The sequence below is a fragment of the Mesoplodon bidens genome (genome assembly GCF_964165515.1).
Source record: "Mesoplodon bidens genome assembly, chromosome: 2".
NCBI classification, from domain to species: Eukaryota; Metazoa; Chordata; class Mammalia; order Artiodactyla; family Ziphiidae; genus Mesoplodon; species Mesoplodon bidens.
Genome location: NC_138177.1, coordinates 174,599,539 through 174,610,998, shown reverse-complemented (window position 1 = coordinate 174,610,998; position 11,460 = coordinate 174,599,539).

The following is an 11,460-nucleotide window of genomic DNA, read 5'->3' as shown; positions in this document are numbered from 1 at the left end:
ATCCTGGCTGGAGTGAGGAGAGGAAGCAGCAGAGAGCAGGGTGCTGGCAGTACCCAGGAGGAGGCCCAGAAGCAACAAGTTGCCTCTTCAAGCTTTTATTGAGCACCCATGGTATACCAAGAATTCAGAGACGAAAGCACTGCCTTACTAGAGAGGGAAGCAGGCGCAGGGGGAAGATAATACTGAGGGAAGCCCAGGAGCCTGTGGGCCCTCTGCAGAGGAAATCAGAGAAGGCTTCCTGGAGGAGGTGGCACCTGAGCTGAGCCCTGAAGGACACATTTTGCCAGGGCAGAACAGAATCATTATCCTCACCCCTCCCTTTCCCAGAGCTAGCACTCAGTGAATGGATGGGTGAGTGAGTGAGTGGCCAGCAGATATGTGGAATGAATGAATGAATGAATGAATGAACAACCCACGAAATCATGTGAAGTCTGAAGTCTCAAGGTCCAGACTGCAAAATCCAGCTTCCCACCACTCAGCTATGGGCTCTCCTCCTAGTCCTGGGGCCGTGCTCCCATTTGGTATCTGGAGACTCGGGAGCCAACCTGTATGGGTTCAATCCCAACTCAGTCACTTACCATCTGTATGACTTGAGGTAAGTTACTTAACTTCTCTGTGCCTCCATGAAATGGAGGTAGTAAGACAGCTTACTTTTGTGAAGACTGACTGAGTACAGAGAAGGAAAGGGCTTAGAGCAACGCCAGGCATGTTGCGAGAGCTACATAAGTGTCTGCTAATGTTGTTTAGGCATTAGCTTATTCATTAATTCACTCATTCACTTATTCATTCATTGATTCACTCTATTCAATCCACCACTCCCTTCCCACTCCTCCCACTTCACCAGTCATTTGTTGAGCAATCCCGGTTCCCAGGCTCTCTCTCCTTCTCTCGCAGCCCCCCTTGCCAGTCCTGGATGGTGCCCACCACCCTGCTAATTACATAACAACTTCACTAATTCCTCCCAAACCCGAAACAAACGAGAAGATGCTGTCTGGAGCAGGGGTGCCGTGCTACAAACAGAACCAGGGTGTGGGCACTAAGCCTACAGCATGGGCTCCTTGGCCGGGGGCCGTCACCTGGAGCTGCCCCAGAGAGGACCAGGCCTCCCCCCTGAATCCCCCCACAAGGCAGTCTTGTCCGCTCTCCTCTTGGACAGGCTGGATTCTTCCAAGTCCTGACCTCGCCCAGATGGTGGCCTCTGGCCGTGCCCATTCCCTGCCCACACCTCAGGCTCTGCTAATGCCAGGAACCCAGAGCCGGCTCAGGTGGGAGACTCAGGTGGGAAGCTCGAACCCATTTCACCAGTGAGCCATGGAGCTGCGTGATGAGCGTGATGACTGATGCTGATGGAGGTGAGGTGGGCGAGCAGAAGATTCCACAGCTCCCTTCTCCCCCACAGGCCCTGGGAAAACAGGTCATGCTGGAGGAGAGTCTGTAGGAACCATTCATTCCCTGAACACCTGTTGCCTGCCGGCACCCTCTGGGCCCCTTCTATCCTTTGAACAGTAAGGCCCAGTGGGGTGACAACCTGCATCTCATCAGTGAGGAAGCTGAGGCTCAGAGAGGTAATGGGACTTGCCCAAGGTTACAGAGCCGGTAGGTGTGGTCCCGGAATTCAAACCCAGGTCTCCTGACACCCCCTCCTACTCCAGAGTGAGCAAGTCTGGCATCTGGGAAGTTGGAGAGAGGCTGGTTTGGGGCATGACGTGATGTTTGGGCTAGAGGTTGGGGCAGGAGAGAAGGAGAGTGAGAGAGACAGGGCTGCTTGCCAGGTAGGAACAATGTCGCAGGGTGGGTAGCGGGAACCTGGCCAGGCCTGGGGATCCTGGGCAGGCCCTGCTGGGCCCTGGAAGCAACAGGTTCATCCCGTAGAGCTGCCAGGGTGATACCAGCCTCAATCCACTGACTCAGCGATTGCATCGGCCTTTTCCTGGAAACCAGCAGACTCGGCGGGGGTGTCCAGGAGGGAGGCACCTGTTTGGGAAAAGGGGGTGTGGGCCCCCCATCCTCCCCTGTGCTCCTCCCTGAGCCCGTCCACGTGTCCTCACCTCCAGGTGCGTTGACTGCACACTTGGACCCCAAAACCACCCCCAGCAGCCCGAGTGGCTGTAGGGCTGAATCCAGGATGCCACTGGGGCCCCGAGTGACCAGTGCCACCGGCCACTACCTCAGCCGAGAAATACAGCCTTCCAGCACATGTCCACCCCTGCCTTCGCAAAGCCTTGCTTCACCCCACCCTGCGGGGGGCAGGTGTAGACAGGCATTGAGGCAAGGTGGATGTGACACCATTTGGTGTCAGTCTTCTTTGGCGGGTCACAGCTTGAGGGGCATCAAAGTCGGGTTCGAGGCATCCCACTGCCCACTGGGCACAAGATTTACCTGGGGGGCCAGGAGCACCCCCAGTCCACAGGCAGGAAGAGGGAGGGGCAGGGGGCCCAGCAGGGCCAGTCACAGGCACTTGTCACGCCCTGGAGGGGATAATAGGATCAGGGGCGCAGCTGCTGAAACTGCATCATTCCCACACCCAGGCAGGATGTGAGCAAAGAGAGGGAGAGCAGAGGCTCCGGGAGAGCCAGGCAGAGGGGCTGAAGCCTGGCTGGGAAGCAGAGAGGGCCTGTGGGCATTGCGGTATCTTCACTTCTCTCTGAGGCTCGGTGGGCTCCTATTCATCCAGGGGTGTGCTGGTGAAGGATTAACAGCCAGCTCTGACGTCGGGTGGTGACAGGGATGGGGGGCAGCTGGTTTCAGTAGTATAAATACGCCCAGCATGGCTCATTTCCAGCACCAGCCTGACATCACTGAACGCAGAGCTGGGAAGGGCTGCTCCTGAGTGCCCGGCTGAGTGAACCGTGGTACGACACTGCCCCGTGCTCCCCAGCCCCATCTGCCCACCTTGCAGGGCTGCTGTGAGCACCATGGTGACTGGTGGACATGCATGGGCTTCCTGCGTTGGGAACTGCTGCAGAGCTGGGAGAGGGTGGTTGTTAGAGCAAAGGGCTTCAGGGAGTAGGCCCTGGGTCAGGGGGGTCTGGGTTCAAAGAGGCTCTGCTTCTTATTTGCTGTGTGACCTCACTTCCTCTCTCTGAGCCTCTGTTTCCTCCTTTGAAAAATCTGGAAGGTATATATAGAACCTGTTTGGAAGGTTGTCACAGGGGTTAAGGAGATAAACAACGTGGATGAAATGACAAACAACATTTAGTACGTGGTGGTGGTGATTTTATTGTCGCATTATGCAGCCAAGAACTTGGCATAAAGATTCAGACATCCCAGGGCCAAGTGGGTGGTCTCCGGAGCCTCTGGAGATAAGCATCTTTCAGTCTTAGGAATTCTCCCTTCCCCTTCACTCCACCTTCGGGGCAGTCTCAGAAGGAAGGGGCTCTGAACCCAGCTCAGACACCCGCTGCCCACATACATGTATTCAATAAGCCTTAAGCACCCCTGAGTACTCGGCCCATGCTGGGACCCCTGAAGGAGTCAGAGTGCACGGCCCTCAAGGTGCCGACCATCCAAAGGGAGCATAGAGAAGGTGACTTACCCTGTGATGCTGATGCCGTGGATTCCAGGGCTATGGGGGCAAGAAGAGGGCTCCTGACACAGCCCTGGAGTCAGCGGGGAGCTTCCTGGAGGAGGGTGTCACGATCAACCACCATCTTGCTTGTCAGACGTTTTCCTCTCAGAGCTGAGGTCAGGACTGGGCATGTGCTCCTATTTCCCAAAGGCTGTGCCATCTCTTGCCCCCTGCCCAGCCCGCTGCTCTGTGCGCCTACCCTCCAGCACACAGCTAAGCATCAGGAGGGCTCAAGACCCAAGGATGTGAGAAGTGGGCAGGGCACCACCCTCAGGACCTCTGGGTCCCAGTCCAGGGCTCTGCTGCCCTCTAGTGGCAGGACTGAGAAGTACTCTGCTCCCTCTAGAGCAGCGGTCCTAACCTTTTTTGGCACCAGGGACCGGTTATGTGGAAGACAATTTTTCCACGGACGGTGGGGGGGGGTGGGTGGCGGGTGGCGGGAGGTGGTTTCTGGATGATTCAAGTGCATTATGTTTATTGTTCACTTTATTTCTATTATTATTACACTGTAATATCTAATGAAATAATTATACAACTCACCATAATGCAAGATCAGTGGGAGCCCTGAGCTTATTTTCCTGCAACTAGATGGTCCCATCTGGGGGGTGATGCGATACAGTGACACCTGAAGTGTGTTGCTTATGTCCAGTCTACTAGGTAAGATGCAGCTTAATTGTCACTTGCCACTCACTGATAGGGTGTTTTTGTTTTGTTTTGTTTTAATGTTGAGCCTTCTTTTAATTTATTTATTTTTATTTTTGGCTGTGTTGGGTCTTTGTTTCTGTGCGAGGGCTTTCTCTAGTTGTGGCAAGCGGGGGCCACTCTTCATCGCGGTGCGCGGGCCTCTCACTGTCGTGGCCTCTCTTGTTGCGGAGCACAGGCTCCAGACACGCAGGCTCAGTAGGTGTGGCTCACGGGCCCAGTTGCTCCGTGGCATGTGGGATCTTCCCAGACCAGGGCTCGAACCCGTGTCCCCTGCATTAGCAGGCAGATTCTCAACCACTGCACCACCAGGGAAACCCACTGATAGGGTTTTGATATGAGTCTGCACGCCATTGATTTATTATGGTCTCTGTGCAGTCAAACCTGTCTGCTAACGATAATCTGTATTTGCAGCCGCTCCCCAGCACTAGCATCACCGCCTCAGCTCCACCTCGGATCATCAGGTGTTAGATTCTCATAAGAAGCGCGCAACCTAGATCCCTCGCCCGTGCAGTTCCTAGTAGGGTTCACGCTCCTGTGAGAATCTAATGCCGCCGCTGATCTGACAGGAGGTGGAGCTCAGGCGGTAACACGAGCGATGCGGAGCGGCTGTAAATACAGATGAAGCTTTGCTCGCTGGCCTGCCACTCACCTCCTGCTGTGTGGCCCAGTTTCTAATAGGCCACAGACCGGTACTAGTCCATGGCCCAGGGGTTGGGGACTCCTGCTCTAGAGGAAACTAGTTAATGAACAGCAATCACTTTTTTAAAAAAATGATGATGATATTCATCATTTTACAACTTGTCAAGTACCTTCTCAGTCAATCATAGGCAGCAGGGGGAGGGTGCAGGATACTGGACTGAAGTCATATGGGATTTAAGTCCTGAGTCAGATTCCAGCTGGTTATGTGACTGTGGACAAGTCATGTCACCACTCTGAGCCTCATTCACTCTGTAGAAGGGGTGACAAAAATAGGGTTATTGTGGGAATTCCCTGGCGGTCCAGTGGTTAGGACTCCGCGCTCTCACTGCCCAGGACCCGGGTTCACGGGACATGACCAAAGAAAAAACGGTTGTTGTTAGGCTGAAATGACCTTATGCCTGGCGCAAACTTTGAACTCAAAACAAAACCACCATAATTGTTACCATAATAAAGCTTGCCCGGTCTGCCGTATATCCCGCCACCATCAGGATGCTTTCTGTACAGTCCCTTTCAAACTGCCACCTCCTTTCATCTGCGCTATCCTTCCAATTTAACAGGGGACGGAACTGACCAAAAACGGGAAGTAACTGGCCGAGAGCGTCACGGCGCATAAGTGGTAAAACAGGACTCAAAGCCAGGTCTGCCTGACTCCAGCTCCAGTGCTCACTTCCCCACACCCTGCTTCGGAAACTCTAAAGCACCTGAAAATTCCCCGGGTCCTGGGCCTCCCTGGTGGCGCAGTGGTTGAGAGTCCGCCTGCCGATGCAGGGGACACGGGTTCGTGCCCCGGTCCGGGAAGATCCCACATGCCGTGAGCCATGGCCGCTGGGCCTGCGCGTCCGGCGCCTGTGCTCCGCAGGGGGAGAGGCCACAACAGTGAGAGCCCCGCGTACCACCAAAAAAATAAAAAATAAAAAGAATTCCCCGGGTCCTTATTGCCTGGTTTAAATAAACAAGCACAGCCTCTGCCCCCACTTCAGCCTCTTTCTCCACCTTCTCCCACACCCACACCAGTGCCGGGTGGGCCTAACAGCTGACCCCTTCTCTCCTTCCTGACCAGGTCCCTGGCCCTCAAGGCAGCTCATGAGCCAAGAGCTTGAGAGTGGCTTCCAAAATTCATCGTGTCCATACTCCTGCACCCAACCCAAGCAGATGACTGTTCATCCTGTTCTTCACGCGGCTCAGGGGAGGAGATTCCGTAAGTCCACTTCCTCCACCCGCCCAGGTGTTTGTTACAGTTCCCAAAGCTGGCAAGTTCTACTTTATGTCTAACCAGAGTCCTTCCTGCTGCAGTTTCGGCCCATTTCCTTTTGTTCTTCCTCTGAGGCGTGTCAGAAATATAATCTTGGGTGGACACTTGAGGCCCAGAGAGGAGGACCCTGGAATGGGGAAGGATCACTCAGGGACAGGAAGTGAGAGCTGAGCCCAGGTTCAAATCCAGGTCAGGGCAGCAACAGTGGCTGAGCTGGTCTCCTGGTGCCCAGGGCAGCCTCATCCACATCCTGAGGACACCTGTGCTCACGCCCTGCCCCACTGCCACCATGTGGCTCCTAGCAGGGGGGTGGTGTGGGAACCGAGGGGCGGAGCGGGTGCGAAGGGACACAAAGACCTCAGGCTCAGGAGTCACGTGGAGCTGGGTTCGAATCCCCTCAAGCCCCTCAACAAACACTTGCTGAGTGTCTCCTCTGTGCCAGGCGCTGCATGCGGCCCTGAGGCCACAGCCAGGATCCCTGTCCTCGTGGAACTCACAGTCCAATGAGGGATTGACAGTCAACAAGTCAATAGATAAATAAAGAAGGAATCCCAGAGTGGCAAGAGGGGAGGTAGGGAGACCACGTATGCCATGGTGATCATGGAAGGTCTCCTGAGGAGGTGGCATTTGAGCCAAGTCCTGAATAACAAGAAGGGGCCAGACCTGAATATCTGAAGGGAGAACATGCCAGAAGGAGTGAGCAGCCAGGGCAAAAGCCCCGAGGTTGGAATGAGCTTGTAGTCTAAAGACCAACTAGGGGCCTCCCTGGTGGCGCAGTGGTTGAGAGTCCGCCTGCCGATGCAGGGGATACGGGTTCGTGCCCCGGTCTGGGAGGATCCCATATGCCGCGGAGCGGCTGGGCCCGTGAGCCATGGCCGCCGGGCCTGCGCGTCCGGAGCCTGTGCTCCGCAACAGGAGAGGCCACAGCAATGAGAGGCCCGCATACCGCAAAAAGAAAAAAATAAAATAAAATAAAATAAAGACCAACTAGAAAGATGGACAGGGCGGCGAGACTGCATGGGGTTCTCGTTTCTGGACTCACATGGTGCCTTTCTCTCCCTCTTTTTTTTTTTTTTTTTTTTTTGCGGTACGCGGGCCTCTCACTGTTGTGGCCTCTCCCGTTGCGGAGCACAGGCTCGGGACCCGCAGGCTCAGCGGCCATGGCTCACGGGCCCAGCCGCTCCGCGGCATATGGGATCCTCCCGGACCGGGGCACGAACCCGTGTGCCCTGCATCGGCAGGCGGACTCTCAACCACTGCACGACCAGGGAAGCCCTCTCTTTTTTTTTTTTAAGGACTTTTTTTTTTTTTTGGCCGCACCTCGCAGCATGTGGGATTTTAGTTCCCTGACCAGGGATCAAACCCACGTCCCCTGCAGTGGAAGTGCGGAATCTGAGCCACTGGACCACCAGGGAAGTCCCACATGCTTTTCTCTCTGAGTGTCAGTCTTCTCTGTAAAATGGGATCAACAATACCCACTTAACATGAAGATGGACACACAGGCCTTATCCCAGGGCTTGGTAAGTGGTCAGTAAATGGTACCTGGTTTTTTTTGTGTGGTTTTTTTGGTGGTACGCGGGCCTCTCACTGTTGTGGCCTCTCCCGTTGCGGAGCACAGGCTCCGGACGCGCAGGCTCAGCGGCCATGGCTTACGGGCCCAGCTGCTCTGCGGCATGTGGGATCCTCCCAGACTGGGGCATGAACCCGTGTCCCCTGCATCAGCAGGGAGATTCTCAACCACTGCCCCACCAGGGAAGCCCTTTTTTAAAAAAATATTTATTTATTTATTTATGGCTGCATTGGATCTTCGTTGCTGTGCGAGGGCTTTCTCCAGTTGCGGCAAGCAGGGGCTACTGTTTCGTTGCGGCGCACAGGCTTCTCATTGCGTGGCCTCTCTTGTTGCGGAGCTCGGGCTCTAGGTGCGTGGGCTTCAGTAGTTGTGGCATACAGCCTCAGTAGCTGTGGCTCGTGGGCTCTAGAGCGCAGGCTCAGTAGTTGTGCTGCACGGGCTTAGTTGCTCCGCGGCATGTGGGATCTTTCCAGACCAGGACTTGAACCCGTGTCCCCTGCATTGGCAGGTGGATTCTTAACCACTGTGCCACCAGGGAAGCCTGGTACCTGGTATTTTATCATTGCTCTAATAACAGGTTCATGGGTGGCATGCTTCAGGGTTTAATTTCAACACCATGCCCCAGCCCCAAACTATCCACACCATGCACACGGGCTGCTCAACCATTCAGTGAGGTGTTAAAGTGTTTTAGGTCTTGTCCAAGTGTACTGCACTTCACAGTTTATAAAGCATTTCCTCCCATCCTTCCATTGCCCTGCAGAGTTAGGTGGCTGTGGAAATCTTTGGAGTCACTGGATGGCAGAGTGTCTGTCTGTCCCTGGCCCACAGCAGGTGCTCAAAGGATTTCAGGTCCAGGTCCTGCCACTCCTGCCTCCATGATGAACTTTCAAATTCCAAAGGCCTTTCTTACCAAACTTCCTTTATCTGCAGAAAGGATCATTTTCCAGCCACATAGATTCCTAATACTGGGAGGTTCTGAATCACAGCTAAGCTCTGTTGGAATCAGAAGCTGAGCCTCCGTGTAAACCCAGAAAAAATACTGGAGCAAGAATGATCCTTGGACCTTCTCACATGGAAGCAAATCAGGAGCAGGCCAAAGTCAAGGTCAGGTCAAGGACTCGAGCCGCTGACTCCTCTCTTCCTGACAGGAAACAGCTTCTCAAGCCGCTGGTTCCCAGAGGAGGGCAAATCCTGGGTTTCTCTGCTCTGCTGTGTCCTTGTCCTGCCACCTCCATTTCAGCTTTTCAAGTCGTAGCTTGGGTGACACCACCTCCAGGAAGCCTGCCCTGATCCCTTGTAAGAGCTGGCTGCTCCCTTATTTGCCCACCCACAGTTCCTCCTACCAGGGTTAAGTTTCTGTTGAAGTTTAACTCACAGGTATAAAGTACACAGATCTTGAGTGGTTAGCTGAATGGATTGTCCCCAAATGAACAGCCTGTATAAACAGTATCATCAGACTCCTCCCCCATAAGTTACTAGTCCTGCCCCAGGGCATCCCCACCCTGACCTCTACCCCTCAATTAGTTTTGCCTGTTTCTGTACTTTATGCAAAAACAATTATCTAAGAAGTCCCCTTTTGTGTCTGGCTTCTCTCTCTTACGCATAGTTGCAGATGGTTTATTCTCATCACCGTTCCAGTGTGAGCGGTAATACTCATAGCATTCCCATGTGTGACTAGACCAGAACTTATCCATTTTACCATTGATGAGCATTTGGGTAATTTCCAGTACTTTTGCCAGTTAATGAATAGTACTGCTAAGAACATTTTAAATAGTTCGTGTTTTGGGGAGCACACGTGTACAGATTTCTGTTGGGTGTATATGCAAAGAAAGAAGCAAGGGCCTTCCCTGGTGGTCCAGTGGGTAAGACTCTGTGCTCCCAATGTAGGGGGCCCAGGTTTGATCCCTGGTCAGGGAACTAGATACCGCATGCCACAACTAAAAAAGATCCCGCATGCTGCAACTTAAAAAAAAAAGATCCCGCTCACCGTAACGAAGATCCCACGTGCCGCAACTAAGACCTGGCGCAGCCAAAATAAATAAATAAACAAACAAACAAATATATATATATATATATATTTTAAAAAACCAACAACAACAAATAAAGAAGTGAAATTACTGGGTCATAGGGTGGGCATGTACTCGGCGTTAGCAGATGCAGCCAAACTGTTTTCCAAAGTAGTTGTGCCAGTTTACACCCTCCTGCTGCCCCACATCCTGGCCTACTCTCAAAACTGCCTGGTAGCCCCCGCACTGCATCTGTTCACTTGTCTGTCTCACCGATTAGGGTAGGAGGAGGCTGTCCGAGCCCACCTGGCTCCCAGGAGACACAAATGAGAGAGAGGAGAATGAAGGGGATTAGAACGAAGCACAGAAGGGGACTTCCCTGGCAGTCCAGTGGTTAGGACTCTGCACTTCCACTACTGGGGGCCCGGGTTCGATCCCTGGCTGGGGAACTAAGATCCCGCCAGCCACATGGTGTGGCCAAAAAATAAACTGTAACAAAATTAACTCTAGACAGACTGCAATAGGGCTTCCCTGGTGGCGCAGTAGTTAAGAATCTGCCTGCTAATGCAGGGGACACGGGTTCAAGCCCTGGCCCAGGAAGATCCCACATGCCACGGAGCAACTAAGCCTGTGCGCCACAACTACAGAGCCTGCACTCTAGAGCCCGCAAGCCACAACTACTGAAGCCCGCGCGCCTAGAGCCCGTGCTCCACAACAAGAGAAACCACCACAATGAGAAGCCCGCACACCGCAATGAAGAGTAGCCCCCGCTCGTCACAACTGGAGAAAACCCGCGCGCAGCAACAAAGACCCAATGCAGCCAAAAATAAATAAATAAAATAAATAAAAATTTTAAAAATAAATAAATAGACTGCAATAAGTTAAACTACATTAAAAAAAAAAAAAAGCACAAAGAGAGAGAGGGGGAGAGAGAGGAGGGAGGGAGAGAATGAACAAAGAAAGGTGAATATCTCTGTGCTGTGGGCTCCGTGCTGGCTGCCCGGAGTTAAGCACCTGCTGGGGCTGAAGCTCTGGCTCCTGGTTCACCCTGAAACCTCATTGTGCCCTAAAAATGAACAACTGAATACGTTTCTTTCTCAATTCATTTCAGGATAAAGTCTTCTAAACAATAGGTTCAGAGTTTGGGAACTATTGGGGGGGCAGAGAACAGCAGGATCCCCTCAGTCACTGCAGAAGGGGCTTGGCACTGGGTGGGAAGCCTTTGAGATGAGCTCCTGGAAGCCCATGGCTTGGACAATGGCTGAGCAGACAGCCTCAGGGGCCAAAACCCCTGCCCTGGACATGCCCACCCATCTCCTGTCCTGCCCAATACCACCCCCACCTCCCTCCGTCTCCTGCAGCAAGCAGGGGCAAGGCCCTGGGTCCTTGGCCAAGGCCAGATGCCAGGGCAGAGCCTACTGGGCAGAGGTACCACTGAGAGAGGGGCTCCCCCCAAGATGCCTTGCCTGGATATACCTCCTGAAGTAGACCCCATGGGACCCTGCGCAGTCTGCCTCTCTGCCCAGCAGCACGGCCCCAAAGAGAGCCACCTCCCCGCCCCCGCCAGCCCCCAGCAGCCTAGCCCAGACTCCAGTGTCAGCCAGATATGCCAGGGCAGGTTGAATGAGGAGAGTTTGTTCCCTCTGCTTTGCCAACCTGG